Source organism: Saimiri boliviensis, chromosome 1 (assembly GCF_048565385.1).
Source record: "Saimiri boliviensis isolate mSaiBol1 chromosome 1, mSaiBol1.pri, whole genome shotgun sequence".
Lineage (NCBI taxonomy): Eukaryota > Metazoa > Chordata > Mammalia > Primates > Cebidae > Saimiri > Saimiri boliviensis.
This window is the reverse complement of record NC_133449.1, coordinates 212,997,631-213,016,522: the sequence shown is the minus strand read 5'-3', so window position 1 is coordinate 213,016,522 and position 18,892 is coordinate 212,997,631. Positions and strand designations below refer to the sequence as shown.

Here is an 18,892-nt window from a genome sequence, read left to right as displayed (position 1 = left end):
CTGCCAAATACCCCTTCAGGGCCAGACTGGTCCCTTAATTTTCACACACCCCCAACTGCATCCAACCTATAGACACAGAAAATTGAAATTCACAGGGAGAGGGGTACTGATTCACACTAAGGGATAGGCCTAGGAGTCAACAGTACTGTTGCTTTATCCCCACTCTCCTCATATTCAGGGTAGGGGTATAAAGAGTTGGGATTGCAAGTGCCTAGCCTGTCTGCTTTGACTACATAGTGCAACTATCGCTTCAGAGAGATCTGATGCAGTGGAATTATGAGAGGACATGGAAAGCAAATCCACACACAAAACAATAGAAGAAAGCACTTGTGATTCCTATTTTCCCCGTAGAGAAGCTGAATAACCTTGAGGTGCTGTCTTAGAGATTCACCTGTTTATGATGTAACTCAAATCGGAGAGCCCCCCAACCAGGTAGACCTAAATGAAGCTAAGTTAATGTCCATAATACATTCACTCACACTTCCAATTCCTGGTACCTGTCTTTATATTCAAAGGAAACGAAGAACATCTGTTGAGCAGATGGCATTCTACATACGGGCCCATGAAATACACCTGTGTCTTGCAGGCCCCGGTTACAAAGGAAGCAGCTGTTGACCTGGACCAGCCTGTGTTAGTTTTCCATTAGTTCATAGTGTTCACTGGGCCATCTGTAGCGTGGAGCTAAGTAAATGGAGTCACTTTTCCATGGCTGGCTCATTTCCATAGGCCATTATGTAGGAAGGCTGATAAAACATTATTGTGCCAAAGGATTAAAAAACTCAGGTTCTGGAAAAGTTTCCAGAAAGGTCATCATTAACAAGTCTAGTCAATAAGCTCCCCACCTCCTGTAGATGCCGTACTAATCCTTTGATAGCCCATGGTGGAGGGGAGTTCTACTTGAATTGCTGTCAACTGTTGTTGAGGAACAGGGAAGAGGCTTAGCAAATTCACACTTATTTTCTGATAGTACACTTCCTGCCCTCTCTCCCTTTCTTCCTTTCTTCTTCCAGAAACATTTATTGTCAGTGACCTGGAGATGAAGTATTTTATAAGGTAGCTGGAACTTCAAGGTGCAAAATTATACTTTCCTTTCATTATCTTCCCTTAGGAGGCTCTGTGTCTCTTTCATTCATTGGACTATAAATTACAGGAAAGAATAAACCGTTCTGGGTGTTGAGGTCTCATTACCTATCATAGCATCCAGCACATAGTAGGTGCTCAATAAGTATCCATTGGCTGAAAGTATGAAACAGGAATTTTGTTCATGAGCCTAGACAACCAGTCCATACCCGTCTTTAAAAGCACTCCAAATTTATAGGCTGAAAATGGGATTAAAAAAACAAAGACAAACATATTTAAAAAAAACATAAATCGCAGCAGGATTTATGAGCAGAGCTAAAAGTACATTATATTTGAATACTAAGGCAGTACACCTGGCTGGCTGCCTTTGTTATCATTGATATAAACTTCTCTAACTCACTTCCTGAGTTTTTCTTCCAATAATTTGCCCTTGATTAACTTTCTTTTTTAAAACTAACATTTATTAAGTACCAATATTGTGCAGAAATGCCATGCATTTGTTTTCTCCAGTAAATTACATGAAGCAAAGATCACCCCTATTTTGGAAATGGGAATAATTGAAGCTCTCCGAGTTTAAGTTCTCATGGGTAGTAAATAGAATGGCTAGGATTGGAACCCAGGTTGACTGGTTGCTACAACACACTGTTAAACACCCTGTCACATGACTCCTTTCCTTCAGGGTTCTCTGGCTATACCTCACCCTTTTAAATTCCATTTTGGAAAAAATTCCTGAGAGCTCTGTTTCTCAATCCTTATTTGTTTTACTTTTGTGCATGAATCTAATGACATGTAAGTTACACCCATGACCTTCCGTATTTTGCCAGACCTTGGCCAGGGATGGCTCTTCTAGTCAATGGATATCATGGTGGCTACCCTCAGAAAGCATGAGCACCTGCAGGAGAAGGACTTTGAAAATTTGGATTTCACTGACCCAAAGAAAGAGAAGAATATTTCTAGAGAGGCCAGACCCACCAGGGACACCAGGGACCGCTGCGTTGGTCATAAACGTGATACTGTGGGACTTAGGCAGAGAATGAGCAAGTCTAATCCCAGGGTTGAGGAGTAGCCAGGGGGTTCTGGTTATTTCCAGATTTAAACACTGTCTGCGTCTCAACAAAAGCAATATATCTTTCTGGGGCTCCCCACACACCTTCCTGAGAAGCCTGCCAGATTTCTGCCTTTCCTAAGGCTGCACCTTGGGAACTACTCTTTTATTTCCGTCTTCTTCTGTCACCCTTTTTCCTGGCTTTATGGATATTTTCAGCATAAGCCACCATTGATGCTAACTGAAAAGGCCATCTTTTGCATCATCATCTAGGAAGATTGCTTCCTGGGTGTCTCTTGCATCAATTTATACTTAACCCAATGAAAAAGAGCTTCACAGATGATAGCACAATGTCCAGACTCATCTAGGAAAGAACATTGCTAATTAGGACATATTAATATCCTCTCTCTCTTGAACTGATTCTCCAGGTTTTTTTGCTATCTTTCTAATGAAAGAATTCTTAGTGTCTACTTGAATTCAGGCATGCATATTTTTCTGCTATAATACTTTCTCTTCATTTGACAGGCAGGATTGTCTTACGAGGAAAAGCTGAATGCTCTGACAGCTGATTACGTTACAAGCCTTTTTTATTCTGCTCCACAAAGAGAACTGGATGACAGTGATGATGACCTATGAAAAGCAATTAAGGCCTCAGGATCATTTCTACTTGTGGGCTGGAGATTAGATGACAGAGGGCATCAAGGGATTGTTTATAATGAATAATAGGTTCTTTGTTCAAGATGCAGGGTAGGACATGAAGTATCTTAGATTCTGTAGCAATGTGTTATTTTTCTTTGCCAAAATAGGTAAGACAAATGCAACAGAACTCTTTAGTGCTGGTAGATCAACTTAATCTTTTCTGCTTTTGCCAACAATATTTCACAGAGGACGTGTCCATTTGTCTTTTTCAGGAACAGTCAGTTTTCCTCTGTCACTGAGGTGTAGGACTTCCAGAAAATTGCTTCATACCTTGAATGCATTGCAGCCCTGTGGACATTTTCATAGGGGATAAAAGCAGCTATCCCTTCAAAGACAGATTTGCAAATAACTTAACATCTAAGAATAGAATCATAATGCTTAAGAGCATTACCTAAGCAGTTTTGTCATCTACGAGGCTGGTTGTGCTGGACACGGAGCATGTAATTTCTTTCTTTCTTTCTTTTTCTTTTTAAGACAGGGTCTCACTATGTTGCTCAGGCTGGGCTGCAGTGACACAATCATGGCTCACTGCTGCAGCCTCAGGCTCCTGAGGCTCAAGCAATCCTCTCAGCTCAGCCTCCAAAGTAACTGGGACTACAGGTCTGCACTACCATGCCTGGCTAATTTTTGGTGTCTTTTGTAGAGACAGGGTCTTATCTACTTGAATTCATTGTTTTTGCTGAAAGACGACATTTTGCCTGTTCTGAGTGCGGGCAGCAGTTTTTGCCATTCAGTTTAGCATATGAAGTTGATATAAAACATGTCTAAAAACATTAAGATTGGGCACCTTGTGTAGAAAACCTGCTACACTTCAAAGCAGAATAATTGCTAGCTACTCAGATACACTTGGTGGGGAGAAGATGAGTTTCTATAACACCAAAGCAATGTCTTCCTGAATCATATGTTTTCCAATCAAAAAACAGGGTTTTGGATTCAAAACATTCTCCCTCTGTCTTTATTTTATTCTTGCTAATATGAAAATAGAAAAACAGCAGGAAACATTTAGGACCATATAATAGAGGGCCATTTCCAGAAAAGAAGCAAATTCATTGGGGTATCCCAGAAAATAAACCTTGATATGCTCATGGATATTTGCTCTATTCTGGAATTTTGACACAGAGGAGATGTAACGGAAAGCATCCTAGACTCAGATACTTTCTGATTTCTACTCTTCAAGGTGTGAAAGGTAAGGATGGCAAACAAGGAGAATACTGTACTATGCACGAGACTCTTTGCACCAATCTGAGTATTCATGTGTCAATGTGAACAATAGTTATTTGTGTCTGCTCAACATCTTTTGAAAATGTTCGCTTATGTCCTGTAGTTTTCCATCTTTTGAGTCTTGTCTTGTTAAAGTATGCTGCAAAAATTGCATCAGAATCTTTTGCTACTTAAGGTACAAGCACATGACCTAGATTTCCTCATTTGAATGAACCCCTACCAATGACTGATGAGAGAGCAGTGTTAGGATGTGGCCAGAGAGAGAGAGAGAGATTTTCTGGTACTTGTGGTGGAAGCGGGTGGTTCTGGTTCTTCTGGGGTTGTGGTGCTGGAGTTTCTGGCACTCAATCTCAGATATGGTCAGTGCTGAGCAGTGAGTGGTGGTAGCAGGGCTGTTTTCACTAATATTTTTCCCACAGGTAGAAGATGGGCATGATTTCTGTATTTCTAGCTGCTTAGCATTTTAAGTCCAATTCTCTGACTCTTTAAGATTATTCTGACACTTTCTCATATATTCAATAAGTCTCATTTTGCTTAAATTAGTTAGAAATTATCCTATGATTTTCAACCAAGAGTCTTGACCTGAATAATGGAAATGAGAAATAGTAACAGAGGGGCAGTTTAACCTCAGTTATTATAGCTAGAAATGGCGTTGGAAATGGAATACTGAATGTGACCATAGAATAAAATAATTTGATAGATATTTTCAGGTGTCTTCAAATATGGAAGTTGTTTTTTTGCTTAAATGAAGGAGTGTTTTCTTAACTTCCCCTACAGCTGTACAAGAAAAGGCATTAAGGAAAAAAAATCTTGAGCATTTACAAAAGTTTGGTAAATAGCATGAAGAAAATAAATCCTGAATCATCATCTGCGACAATTTATTATTTGCTTTTTGGTGTATTTTGTTTGATTTTTTACTATGCACATGCATAGTTACCCTTATAAGATTTACTACACAATGTAGCTTCATTAAAGAAAAATTAGAAATGTAAACAGTGCAAAACCAAAGGAAAAATCTCCTGTAATGATTACTTTATGTGTAAACTGGCCAGGCTATATATTTCCTAAAGTGATTTAATAAAACCTAACTTAGGTGTTACTGTGAAGATATTTTAACAATGTGGTTAACATTTACAACCAACTGACTTTAAGTAAAGGAGATTACTCTTTATAATGTGGATTAGCCTTATCCTAGCAGTGAAAGGCCTTATAAGCAAAAACTGAAGGTTCCCACAGAAGAAATTCTGCCTCAAGACAGTATTATACAAATCCTGCCTATGTTTCTAGCCTGCTGACCTACCCTTTGAGTTTTAAACTTCCAGATCCTACAATCCTATAGTGTGTGAGTGTGCGTGTGTGTGTGTGTATATATATATATATATATATATATATATATATATATATATATATATTCTGTTAATTATTTCCTGGAGAACCCTGACTGATACATTCCCCCATAAAACCATCATCCTCTAATATCGCATGCTATATCACGGTATCTTTACTAATTTTTTTCTTTTCTTTTCTCTTCTTTTCTCAGACCTCTCAGACCTCATCATCTCTGTGGTGATGGTGGTGTAAAGAAAACTGCTGTGCTTCCAGTTGTATAAAAGTATAGCACATATAATTATGTACAGTATATAATGTTAGACAATGATAATAAACAACTATGTTACTGGTTTATATGTTTACCATACTATACTTAAAAAATTTTTTTTTTAATTTTTCAAGACAGAGTCTCACTCTGTCGCCCAGGCTGGAGTGCAGTGGTGAAATCTCAGCTCACTACAAACTCTGGCTCCAAGGTTCAAGCGATTCTCCTCCCTCAGCTTCCTGAATATCTGGGATTAGAGGCATATGCCACCATACCTGGCTAATTTTTGTATGTTTATTAGAGACAGGGTTTCAACATGTTGGCCAGGCCGGTCTCAAACTCTTGACCTCAAGTGATCTGCCCACCTTGGCCTCTAAAAGTGCTCGGATTGCAGGCATTTCCCACCATGCCCAGCCCTATCCTATATTTTTAATCATTATTTTAGAGTGTACTTCTATATATGTATAAAAAGAATTAACTGTAAAACAGCCTCAGGCAGCTCTTTGTAGAGGTATTCCAGAAGAAGGCATTGTTATCATATAAGATGAAAGTTCCACGAGTGTTACTGCCCCTAATGACCTTCCGGTGGGATAAGATGTGGAGGTGGAAGACAGTGATATCGATGATACTGACCTTGTATAGGCCTAGGCTGTGTGTGTTTGTGTGTTATTTTTTAACAAGAAAATTAAAAAGTTAAACAAAATAAATAAAATAGATAAAAATCTTACAGAATAAGAATATAAAGAAAGAATATATTTTTGTACAGGTGTACAATGTGTGTTTTAAGCCAATTTATTACAAAAGATCCAAATAAATAAGTTCAACTTTAGGCTAGGCGTAGTGGCTCACACCTGTAATCCCAGCACTTTGGGAGGCCGAGGCGGGTGGATCACGAGGTCAAGAGATCAAGACCATCCTGGTCAACATGGTGAAACCCTGTCTCTACTAAAAACACAAAAAATTAGCTGGGCATGATGGCATATGCCTGTAATCCCAGCTACTTGGGAGGCTGAGGCAGGAGAATTGCCTGAACCCAGGAGGCGGAGGCTGCAGTAAGCCAAGATCGCGCCATTGCACTCCAGCCTGGGTAACAAGAGTGAAACTCCGTCCCAAAATAAATAAATAAATAAATAATAAAAAAATAAGTTCAATTTTAATTTTTTTGAAAATTAAAATTTAATTAAAATTAAATTTATTAAGTAAAGGTCTACAAAAAGCTGTTTAATTTCTTATTGAACAAATAAAAATATCTATTTATGAATTTAGTGCAGCCTAAGTGTATAGTGTTTATAAAGTCTGCAGTAGTGTATAGTAATGTCTTAGGCCTCACATCCAATTACCACTTACTGATTCACCCACAGTAACTTCCAGTCCTTAGAGCTCTTTTCGTGGTTAGCACCTTATACAATTGTATCATTTTTTTAACTCTTTTATACTATATTTTAACTGTACCTTTTCTATATTTAGATATGTCTATATACACAAATATTTACCATTGTGCTACAATTCCCTACAACTTTGTAGCCTAGGAGCAACAGGCTATACCATGTAGCCTAGATGTATAATAGGCTATACCTTATAGGCTTATGTCAATATACTTCATAATGTTCACACAATGATGAAATTGCCTGGTGACACTGTATTAGACTGTATTCCCATAGTTAAGTGATACATGACTGCATATGTGTACAACTATTTACCCATTTATTTACAAAAATAGGATAATACCATTCACACTGTATGTTAGTATGCTTTTTCCCCCACTCAATAGTGTACCTTGAATACATTTCCAAATCAATGAACATTCTTTTAAAAACATCATTTTTATTTATTGCTGCATTATTGACAATAATCAAGACATGTAAACAACCTAAATATTCATCAACCAATGACTCGATAAAGAAAAATGTGATATATATACACACACACACAGATATATATATATATATGATGTACAACTTGATTTTTGTACAAAAAACCAAGTTTTTTTGTATATATATATATATATATGTGTGTGTGTGTGTGTGTGTGTATACATAATGGAATGTTATTCACTCTTAACAAGGAAGGCTATCCTGCCATCTCTGACAATATGGATAAACCTGGAGGACATTATGCTACATGAAATAAACCAGACAAAGAAACAAATACTGCCTGATTTCACTTACATGTGGAATCTAAAATAGCCAAATTTATAGAATCAGAGAGTGGAATGTGTTTGCTAGGGAATGGGAGGGGGAAATTGGGAGGGAGAAATTGGGAGATGTTAGTCAAAAGACACAAAGTTTCAGCTACACAAGATGAATAAATTCTGGAGATCTAATGTACAATGTGGTGACTACAAGACTACCATATTGTATATGCTACATTTTTTAAGCAGATGGGTCTTAAATATTCTCACCGCACCAAAAAAGAGGAAAAAGAAAATAAGAATGGTAACTATGTGGGGTGATAGATATGTTAATTAGCTCGATTGTGATGATAATTTTATAGCGTATATGTATATCAAAAATCAAGTTGTACATCTTTAATATATAGTTTTCATTATTATACCTTAAAAGAAGCTGAGAAAATGTTCACCAGTTTTATAAGCAGAAAACAAACAAACCTCACCATTTTTAGTGCCAGTATATTATCCCATTGTGTGAATAGTGCAATTTCTGAAAATAGCTCTAAAGATATCCTTTAAAAGTCCTAGAATTCCAACTACTGGATGAATAACATTTATATTTTAAAGACTTTTGGTACATACTGCCAAATTGCTCTAAGGAAAACAAATATCAACTCTTACTTATGTGTGTCCTTTCCCCACACTTTAACCAATTCATTTTATTATCATGCAAATTATTTTCTAATTTAGAACTTTAAAAACCTAAAATGTATTATTTAAAAAAATTTTTTTGTGTTGGTATATATGTATTTTTACCTAATTGAGATTACAGTGTATGTACATATGTAAGTAAATGTTCTACTTTTAAAAATAGTTATTACAAATAATTTCTTACATTATCAAACTTTCTAATTCATTTTTAGTGACCTAATAACATTCCCCATCACAGATGTACCATAGTTGATTTATACATTCTGCAATTATACTCTCTCATTTTTGCCAAAATTTCTATTTCCTTGGGATATTTTCTCAGAATGGGAATATAGGCCCCAAAATTAGGAATGTTTATGAGCTTTTGATACCAGTGAATGTTCTCATTATTAGAATAAGTCTGTTTATTCATAAATCTTGCATATTGGCTTGAAAAGTGAGAAAAACCTTGCAATGTGGTATGTAAGAGCAGAGCAGGTATTGCATTAAAAATGATAATGAGGGTTAATTTTGGCTCTCATCTACATGGATTTGCTATTTCTATTTCTTGTTTGATAAATGAGAATGAGGAACTTGAAACAAGTATTTAGTGAATCCATTCACATTGGAAAGCATTTTCCAGGTTTCTACATTTGTATTAACTTACACTATAGCATGGGAGAAATAGCTAGAGCAACAAAAATGGAATTGATAAAGTATAGAAATTGTAAATATAAATTTTGATAAATTATGGATACACACATAGAAACCTTTTTACAATTACCTGTCTTTTAGAGCCAGAGGATCCACTACCACAGAACCATTCTAGGTGTCAATTCCTGGTATGAAAGGATTGGGAGTTAACAGAAAAGCCACAGAGAGGTAAAGTTTGCTGTGTTTATATTTGCACTGAAGTTATTTTAAAATATTAGTTTATCCTCCTGCACATAATATTTTTGTTTTATAGCATACATGGAATCTATATGTTTGATTCTATAGCATAAATTCCTTTCTTTTCAATCAGCCTTTTTGGCCATTTTGTTAAAGACCACAGTGTAGCCACATGAAGGAAAAGCATTTGAATCTGGGTTAGCCCTATCCATGGTGACAGTTATTACCTGAGCGCCAGCGCTGGGCTTGGATAGATCAGGTATACAGCAGCCTGTCTTACAGAAAGGCGTCTGAACAGGACCATTTCTGGTTCAATGTAGCCTTCCTTGGTTTTAACCTGTATCACATGGGCTTGACTAAAAGGAATAATATCCCTTAATATTGAAAATTTTCTAACATAGCAATTGTCAAATTATCATCCATATACCCCTGGGGGTCCTGATTATCTTTTAAGTGTGTCTGCAAAGCCAGCATTATTTACCTAATAATCCTGACATGAATTTGAGCTTTCAAATGAAATTAAAGTTTCAGAAAACTTACATCCACTACCTGAGATTGATGGCTTCTTAATACTTAGAGATTTTATTATGAAATTGGGAATGTTAACTAATGCAATTTTTAAAATATCATATGATAAAATGTGTCAATATTTGGAACATCTGTATAACTCAGTGAATCAATATTTTCCAAATAGCAATGCATGGGGTTACAAAATTCTGCATGGATAAAAGCTCTATTCAAAGTTCAAGACAGACCAGTGGATTTAAAGTTAAGAGAGCACAAAAAGTTTATTGGTCTAGTTTCAGAGTCCACATCTTTTAAAAAAACAACTTGTTGAATCTTGGTGTAGTATCACAGAAGAATGTCCACAACTATGTTCTTTCCTTTTTCAGTCATATCTATGTGAAGCTACCTTTTCTTTATATACTTCAACCAAAATGTCATTTTGCAGCAGGTTGAATGCTGAAATATATAACAGAATCCAGCATTCTTCTATTAAGCCAGACATTAAAGAGATTTGCAGAAACATAAAACAATGCAACTCTTCTCATTAACATTTTTTGGAAATAGAATTATTTTTCATAAAAGTATGTTATTTATGTCAATATACAATGGGTTTATTACTGTAATTTTAAAATTAATTAATAAATAGATATTTTTTTCCATTTTAAATACAGGAGTTTCAGTAGATATAACCCACATAAACAAAACCCTTTAGAATCCTCAATAATGTTGAGTATGACTAGTATATGAGTCCAAAAACTTTAAGAACTGCTATCCTAATAAATTGTTCTTGGATAATTTTGCTTGTGAATATCATGAGGCTCTCCCAAGCAAGGTAATGTATTCAGCAATAGATTAGGATGACCTCCGGCTTTGAATATAAAATTGGGTATTATGGTCAATAACAGTCACACAAGAAATTAATTAGGAGAAGTCAGAAAGAAAAACACAGCTTTCGAAAGCCCCTTGAGTATTTTGCTCATGTGTGCCCCACTGCTGAATGTGGTTACTGAGGTGTGCTGGTGAGTGCAGCTATTGGTCTCCTAGGGGAGCTATTTGCTTTGCTTTGTCATACACATGCTCTTTTGATCTCAGATACTAACTAGTCTCTGTCTGGCTTCCTTGAGGTTAATACATCTGACATATGGCTTGTTTCTTTGTCTACGTTTTATTATGTTATTTCATCGGGCTACTTTGAAATCAATATAAGCAATAATCGGCAGACTACAATTTGGTTTTAAGTGTATTTTCTTATCAAGATACATAGAGTTATATGGCATTCTTATGATCCAGTGCTTCAACTGATGGCATATAAAGTAGTATTAAATAAAACTATACAGCCTGGCATAGTTAAGTGTATTATTACCTGACATCAAACATAAAAACAGAAGAGTGAAAAAGGTATATAAGGTTCATAGATAACTAAGCAGCTGAATGAAAATATGGAAAGATATTTCCCTGTTGCTTTTCTAATGTTGCTACTTCACTTTCTCTAAGCTTTGGATTTCTCTCCACATTTCCTTTTTCCCTAGGACTCTGGATTCTCAGCTAGTGTTTGATACCATCTAAGGGTTCCATCAGTTTAGTGCTCACACAGCATTTATTAGCTATGCAACCTTGACCAGGTAAATTCAGCTGTTTGTGCTGCTACTGTATTTCCCTCTCTGTAAAGTGGGGATAATAATAAGTGTATCTACATCACTGAATGAAAAATATGTGAAACCATCTGTGTGTACTGGGCTCAGCATCCTGACTACCACCCCAGTGGATCCTCCCTGGGTATCAGCTATTATTCTTCTCTACTTTTACTCATTGGCACTTTCATCTCATTTGCAAAAGAACTATATTAATTAATTAATTCAACAGGCACATATTTAGTAACTGTTGCATACCAGGCATTTTGCTAGGATGAGGGATACAGCAATGAATAAAAACAGTGCTCATGAAAGCAGAGGGCATATTTATGTAGTATTTATGCTATTTCTGATCTTTATCACGCTCTCTGGCACAGAATAGGTGTTTCATAAATATGTGCCAAATAAGCAAATAACCAACCTTATATTATTATTCTTAATTTACAGATGAAGAAACTGAGACTTAGAAAGGAAGAAAGAGTCACCCAGGTAGCTGGTCACAGAATCCCTTTCTAGGGATCTAGGAAGAAAGTGCTAATGCTGCCAAGTCGTGCTGCTTGAGAATGGTTCATCTGGCTTCTCAATTTCTAAGTTCCAAAGCATATCATGGACCTGCAGATAAACTAAATGTTCAACAACACTTTCTATAAGTACTCATTGATGTCCACCTTGTTGGATAAGACACTGTGCTAATCTTTGGAATATTGCAATTAACCTGAGAGACATTAGAGGAGCTTCCATTCCATTCTGGAAGACAGCTATGAAACAACTGGTTATGTGTGTGGTTGCCTTGTGATAAACACTATGGAGACGCGTATACCAGAGGTTCTGACTTAAGCTGGTATGATGGTCAGAAAGACTTCCCTGAGGAAAGAATTTGTAAACTAAGTGCTAAAGGATGAGTAGGAAAAAACTAACTAGAAAAGAAATGGAGGAAAAGCATTTCTGGCAGAATAGCATGTTCAAGAACTTGGAGCATTCACATACTGGAGGAAGGCCAGTGTGCTATACCCAGAGGCTGAGTGAGGCAGGGAGATGACATGGAACTATGGGAACAGGTTAGCGCAAAATTCTCCAGAGCTTCAGACCCACACTAAGCATTTTTTTTAAGATAGAGTCTTGTTCTGTCACCATACTGGAGTGCAATGGCACTGTCTCAGCTCATTGCAATCTCCACCTCCCCGGTTCAAGCATTTCTCCTGTCTCAGCCTCCCGAATAGCTGGAACTACAGGCTCACCCCACCATGACCAGACAATTTTGTTTTGTATTTAGTAGATACGGGGTTTCACTATGTTGACCAGGATGGTCTTGATCTCCTGACCTCGGGATCCACCTACTGAAGCCTCCCAAAGTGCTAGGATTACAGGCGTGCATTTTGGTTTTATCCTAAGTACTCTTCAGTGAGTTTTCAAGAAGGGAGTGATGTGATAAGATATGCAATTTGGAAACATCACAGTTGAAAGAAGATGGCAGTGTGGACCAGGATGGTAGAACTGGAGACAAACACGTGAGCAGGCTTGAGAGATACTCAACAGGTTGGGTTCATAGACTTGTGACTTAGATCAGGGAGATGAGCAGGAGGCAGATCTGAATTGTATGGGGTCTGAAGCTCACGCAATTGGAAAGCTCTTTCAGAAACAGATACTATATATGGGAAGGGCCTAAGATGACTGTCAAGGTCTTAGGCATTTCATATAGACACAGTAACATATGTACAAGGAATAGGAGGTATCTCTTCTCTGCACCTCTTTTAATAGGAACCAACACTTTTCTCAGAATCCTCCCCAGCATTCCTTTCACATGTAGAAAATTGGGTAGAAAAATAGATAATTCCCTCCAATTCTGAGACTCAGTGATTGTGGTGGGAACAAAACATTTTAGGAAGTACATTCTCATCAGCAACCTGAGAAGAAAATCCACATCTGTGCTCTAGTGAAAAGATATAATTATTGTTCAATAAGATACTTTTTATATAATCATGCTGGGACAACAGGGATAAACGAAAGCTCTCCTGGACGAACTGGAACAATGACCACTCCATCTGTTGTGGATGTAAGTGACTGGGTGAGTCCCCTCTCTTCTTCCCACCTCTGAATAGTCTTCCCTACCCTTGTATCACTGCTGCTGGGCTCTGGCTCATCTTACTCACTGACCACAGTTGGCACCTGTTTTCTGTCAGCTGACTGGCATTGCAGCATTTTCCACTGGGGCAAGGAGAAGGCATGAGCTGTAAGCACTCAGAAGTAATCAGGAGCATGGGGGGATTGTTAGCTTTACTTCTGATGAGACTTAGGCTCAAGCTGGGAAATTCTTAATGGGAGGTATTTCACTAGGAGGTAGTGTCTTTCCAAGTGAGCTAAGAGAACACTGGTCCTTGATATGCTCCAGGAGAAAGGGATTCTGTCTGGAGAAATGCTGACAAATACACCCCTGAAGAGTCTTGGTGCACACTAGGATATTTAAAAGGCTATTAAGAAGTCCTGCAAAGGAGAAATGCAAAAATCTCAGGTTTTGCCCACAACTATGCAAGACCAGCGCATCCTTTTTAAACACACACCCCCCACACCACTGATAAATATGCTGAAGAATAGACTTGGAGAAACTTTTTAAGAAGAAGGCGTATTAACATCAAGGCAGGAAGGCCAAGAAATGGGGAGACAAAGAGAATGGCCCAACATACTAGAATACTCCTAGAGTCAATGTGCTGGTTCTTAATATATCTTAGCATTCCTGGGACTGAGCTACACATGAATTCATGGGATTGATTCTTCATCTAAATGCTGCTTGAGTTATTGCATTGTTCTGTTGCTTTCCAGGAACTTTTGTTCAATTCAAAATAGGTCAAGGAGTGATGACTGACAAGGACAACTTCTCTCACACTTAAATTTATTGTAGTTTCCAAAATTTGAAGTAAAGAAGCAATATAAACTCTATCTAGGTGTTCCTGGAAGCGTGAGATCACTCATTAAGGCATCAGTTAGCAAAATTTGGAAGTAAAGCAAAAAAGTGAATTAGAATAAAAGAGCAAAAAGATGGGGTTGGATAAACCAGTTTTAAAATTGTGGCTTAACTGTGCAAACTTTGGCAAATGATTTAACCTCTTAAATCATTTATGAATTTAATTAAACAATGCACTTTCCAAATCTCAGTGTCCATATATGTAAAAATACTTCACTTGTAGGATAATGCAAGCATTAGAAATAGTATATCTTATTCATGAATTATTATGAAAATATAGGAAGTGTGTACTTAATGCAAAGAAAATGTTCAGTTAACAAAAGCTATTTCTATTATCTAAAATGATAGAAAAGAATCTACATTGTAAGATTCCTATGACCCAGGAAGGCATACTCTAATCATGGAGCAGAAGGAGCAGAGTGAAAAATTTAAACTGTCATGTATATTAATGCTACTGCCTTGCAAATGACAAGGCAGTTAGGAAAACATTTATCTTCCTCCTCATGAGTTTAAATTTGTATTTAATAATAAATATTTATTCCATACTATAAATATCTTCTAAAGTGTCATGTCACCTTTTTTGTCTTGCTAATATAAGGCATAGTTCGGATACTGGAATTACTGCTAGGTTAAACTCTCAACTCTACTCCTTGCTATCTGTATGACCTTAAGAAAGCAAACAAGGGCCGGGCGCGGTGGCTCAAGCCTGTAATCCCAGCACTTTGGGAGGCCGAGGCGGGTGGATCACAAGGTCAAGAGATCGAGACCATCCTGGTCAACATGGTGAAACCCCGTCTCTACTAAAAATACAAAAAATTAGCTGGGCATGGTGGCGCGTGCCTGTAATCCCAGCTACTCAGGAGGCTGAGGCAGGAGAATTGCCTGAACCCAGGAGGCGGAGGTTGCGGTGAGCCGAGATCATGCCATTGCACTCCAGCCTGGGTAACAAGAGTGAAACTCCGCCTCAAAAAAAAAAAAAAAAAAAAAAAAGAAAGCAAACAAACCATGTTATGTCTCAGTGCCTCACTTTTTTCATCCTCAAAATAAAGACAATAATATTGTTTATCTCATATTTGTTTTACAATTCTTATGAGAATGTAATTAAACAATGAACTATGCTGTGAATATAGTTAAGAAAGAAAAGCTGTTTATTATTATTATTATTATTATTATTATACTTTAAGTTCTGGAGTACATGTGCAGATTGTATAGGTTTGTGACATAGGTATACATGTGCCATGGTGGTGGTTTGCTGCATTCATCGCCCATCATCTACATTAGACATTTCTCCTAATGCTATCCCTGCCCAATAACCCTACCCCCTGCTATTACTGCCCTAGCCCCCTACCCACCAGGCCCCAGTGTGTGATGTTCCCCTCCTTGTGTTTGTGTGTTCTCATTGTTCAACACCCACTTATGAATGAGAACATGCAGCGTTTGGTATGCTGAGAATGATGGTTTCCAGTTTCATCTATGTCCCTGCAAAGGACATGAACTCATCTTTTTTATAGCTGCATAGTATTCCATGGTGTATATGTGCCACATTTTCTTTAACCAGTCTATCATTGATAGGCATTTGGGTTGGTTCCAAGTCTTTGCTATTGTGAACAGTGCCACAATAAACATACATGTGCATGCGTCTTTATAATGGAATGATTTATAATCCTTTGGGTATATACCCAGTAATGAGATTGCTGGGTCAAATGATATTTCTATTTCTAGATCCTTGAGGAATCACCACACTGTCTTTCACAATGGTTGAATTAATTTACACTCCCACCAACAGTGTAAACGTGTTTCTATTTCTCCACATCCTCTCCAGCATCTGTTGTCTCCTGATTTTTTAATGATCATCATTCTAACTGGTGTAAGGTGGTATCTCAATGTGGTTTTGATTTGCATTTCTCTAATGACCAGTGATGATGAGCATTTTTTCCTATGTTTGTTGGCTGCATAAATGTCTTCTTTTGAAAAGTACCTGCCCATATCCTTTGCCCACTTTTTGATGGGATTTTTTTTTTCTTGTAAATCCATTTTAGTTCTCTGTCGATTCGGATATTAGCTCTTTGTCTGATGGGTAGATTGCAAAAATTTTTTCCCATTTTGTTGCCAGTTCACTCTATTGATAGTTTCTTTTGCTGTAAAGAAGCTCGTAAGTTTAATTAGATCCATTTGTCTATTTTGGCTTCTGTTGCCATTGCTTGTAGTGTTTTAGTCATGAAGTCCTTGCCCATGCCGATGTCCTGGATGGTACTGCCTAGGTTTTCTTCTAGAGTTTTTATTTTGTTAGGCCTCATGTTTAAATCTTTAATCCATCTACAGTTAATTTTTGTGCTAGGTGTAAGGAAGGGATTCAGTTTCAGCTTTCTGCATACGGCTAGCCAGTTTTCCCAACAGCATTTATCAAATAGGGAATTCTTTCCCCGTTGCTTGTTTTTGTCAAGTTTGTCAAAGATCAGATGGTTGTAGCTGTGTGGCATTCCTTCAGAGGCCTCTGTTCTGATCCATTTATCTATATCTCTGTTTTGGTACCAGTACCATGCTGTTTTGATTTTAGTTGCCTTATAATATAGTTTGAAGTCAGGTAGTGTGATGCCTTCATCTTTTTCTTTTTCTATTTTCTTTTCTTTTTCTTTCTTTCTTTTTTTTTTTTTTTTTTTTTTGCTTAGGATTGTCTTGGCTATGTGGGTTCTTTTTTGGTTTCATATGAAGTGTAAGGTGTTTTTTTCCAATTATTTGAAGAAAGTCATTGGTAGCTTGATGGGGATAGCACTGAATCTATAAATTACTTTGGGCAGTATGGCCATTTTCATGATATTGATTCTTCCTAACCATGAGCATGGAATGTTTTTCCATCTGTTTGCGTATTCTCTTATTTCCTTGAGTAGTGGTTTGTAGTTCTTCTTGAAGAGGTTCTTCACATCTCTTGTTAGTTGCATTCCTAGGTATTTTATTCTCTTTGTAGCAGTTGTGAATGGGAGTTCACTCATGATTTGGCCCTCTGTCTATTATTGATGTATAGGAAAGCTTATGAATTTTACATTGATTTTTGTATCCTGAGACTTTGCAGAAGTTGCTTATCAGCTTAAGGAGATTTTGAGCTGAGATGATGGGGTTTTCTAAATATACAATCATGTTATCTGCAAACAGGGACAATTTGACATCCCCTTTTCCTATTTGAATATGCTTTATTTCTTTCTCTTGCCTGATGGCCCTAGCGAGAACACCTAATACTATATCAAATAGGAGTGGTGAGACAGGGCATCTTTCTATGGTGCCAGTTTTCAAAGGGAATGCTTCCAGGAAAAGCTGGGGGTGTTTGTTGTTGTTGTTGTTGTTTGAGAGTCAGTATCTCACTCTGCCACCAGCCTGGAGTGCAATGGTGCAATCTTGGCTCACTGCAACCTCTGCCTTCCAGGTTCAAGCAATTCTCCTGTCTCAGCCTCCTGAGTAGTTACAGGCATGCACCACCACACCCAGCTAATTTTTATATTTTAGTAGAGACGGGTTTTCACCATTTTGGCTAGGCTAGTCTCAGTCTCTTGACCTTGTGATCTGCCCACCTCGGCCTCCCAAAGTGCCAGGATTACAGGTGTGAGCCACTGCGCCTCGCCAAAGAAGCTGTTTTGTATTGTTTTGCATTGGCATCTCGCTATGCTGTAGAATTTTTTTTTTGTTCAAAAACTTACTCAAATTTATTTCTGGATGTTAGGAGAAATCCTTACCAATTGGATGTAAGATAAAATTAGGCAAATGATTTTCTTTATTCAATATCTTCTTTTCCCTCGCTCGTTGCCTCTGGCTTTCCTTGGCCCGGGAAACTGCTTTTTGAGTCTCAACTGTCACTTCAAGGACTCCTGATTGCAGTTCAGTCTACATTGGTGAGATTATCCCGTTTCTAATGTAGCATTACAAAAGGAAGGTTCACATTGGAATGATAATTCCCAAGGCCACACAATCTTGGCCAGAGACATTTTACAGTATTTTTATCTTATGCATTGATTCTTACATTTTCTCCTTTATTGGATTTGCAGATAAGAGGTACAAATTTAAATCTGTTTGGTTCTAAAGTCCATTTTTTTTTCATAACACCACAATTAAAAAAAACCTCATAAATAATGAAAACTAATATTTACTGAATATTAACTTTGCACAGAAACCATACTTGCCCAGCCATGGTGGCTCATGCCTGTAATCCCAGTACTTTGTGAGGCTGAGGGGGGCAGATCACTTGAGGCCAGGAGTTTGAGGCCTGCCTGGCCAACATTTAGTAGTGAAACTCTGTCTCCATTAAAATACAAGAATAAGCTGAGGGTGGAGGTTGGCACCTGTAATTCCAGCTAGTCAGAAGGCTGAGGCCAGAGAATCGCTTGAACCTAGGAGACAGAGGTTGCAGTGAGCCGAGATCGCTTCACTGCACTCTAGCCTGGACAACAGAGCAAAACTCCATCTCAAAAAAGAAAAG

The 18,892-nt window shown here is 37.5% G+C and overlaps 1 long non-coding RNA gene across 1 annotated transcript in view; it reads left to right on the top strand.

Moving 5' to 3' along the window:
• The window catches only part of LOC141580763 (uncharacterized), a 415,102-nt gene extending 400,006 nt beyond the window's left edge, over window positions 1–15,096 (top strand). Inside the window, exons 10-12 of the long non-coding RNA XR_012513063.1 lie at window positions 9,235–9,321; window positions 11,367–11,459; window positions 11,916–15,096. This is a non-coding gene — a long non-coding RNA (uncharacterized LOC141580763). The remainder of the gene's footprint in view (window positions 1–9,234; window positions 9,322–11,366; window positions 11,460–11,915) is intronic.
• The last annotated feature ends 3,796 nt before the right edge of the window (window positions 15,097–18,892 follow it).